The sequence below is a fragment of the Monopterus albus genome, unplaced genomic scaffold (genome assembly GCF_001952655.1).
Source record: "Monopterus albus unplaced genomic scaffold, M_albus_1.0 scaffold312.1, whole genome shotgun sequence".
Classification (NCBI taxonomy): domain Eukaryota; kingdom Metazoa; phylum Chordata; class Actinopteri; order Synbranchiformes; family Synbranchidae; genus Monopterus; species Monopterus albus.
In genome coordinates this window covers 454,798-455,825 of record NW_018128192.1, presented here as the reverse complement: position 1 = coordinate 455,825, position 1,028 = coordinate 454,798, and the positions used below count along the sequence as shown (strand labels likewise).

The 1,028-nt window shown below is 40.4% G+C and overlaps 1 protein-coding gene across 1 annotated transcript in view; it reads left to right on the top strand.

The window, feature by feature from the left end:
- Positions 1-1,028, top strand: part of LOC109973944 (receptor-type tyrosine-protein phosphatase gamma-like) — a gene marked incomplete at its 5' end in the record, with an annotated part of 164,458 nt that overhangs the window by 33,330 nt on the left and 130,100 nt on the right.

Below are 1,028 nucleotides of genomic sequence, written 5' to 3'. Positions count from 1 at the left end.
AAATAAAGATAAACATTGCTCAGAAATGAATGAACTTAAATCGTTACACCCTTTTTGGCTGGTTACAATAGGTTTTTCTCTTTTTTTTTTCTAAAGCTGTCCCCAAAATTGTCAAATGTTTTCCCCATAATGTTAAAACAAACAAATGAAATAAAATAAAATGTAGCATACGTATCGTATCATTATAACACGTCGTCATTATATCATTTTACTCGCGCAGCTCCTATGTATATGTTTGTGGACCTCTGACCTGTGTGCTTCTAACCAGTCCAGTCCTGATTTGTTTTCCACCATTTCATGTCTCCTTCCGTGTGGTTGCCATGACGCTGTTCCTTCTGGAATTGAAACAGCAGAAACTTCTCCCCTAGGGAGCTATTAACACAACTGTAGTACAGTGATCCCTCACCTATCGCGGGGGTTAGGTTCCAGACACCCCCACGATAGGCGAAAATCTGCGAAGTAGGGCATGAAAATCTACGGTGTTTTTTTTCATTGTATTAACTGTAACACTTGCCATCTTCCATATGTTCTTTTCGTCCTTCTTTATGTAGCGAACGCTGGATTCATTGATGCCGTAATGGCGGCTGACACTCGTCCTTCTTTTAACATGTCCAAAAGTTCAACCTTTTCAGCAATGGTTAGCATCATCCTACGACGCTTGGGCTCGCTGCCAAAATCCTGGGAAGACGTAGAATGTTTAGGTGACATCTTATGGCTTTAATAAAGGCACAAAAATGCACTAAAACACAGAGTACAAAACTTGGCGTATGTCGCGTACGGATGCGTAGAAGCAAAGTGGGCCCAACAGGAGCGGGAAAACCCGCGGTATTGTGAGGGGCCTGCGATAATATTTTACATATAATATATTTGAAAATCCACGATATATCGAGTCCGCGATAGCCGAACCGCGATATGGTGAGGGATCACTGTAAATCCATTTTAGCATGTTTCTTAAAATGACATTTTGCATGTTTGGCGATTTCTAAAATATCATGAAGTGTGTAATGATTTGCTTAATGTCTTTGTAA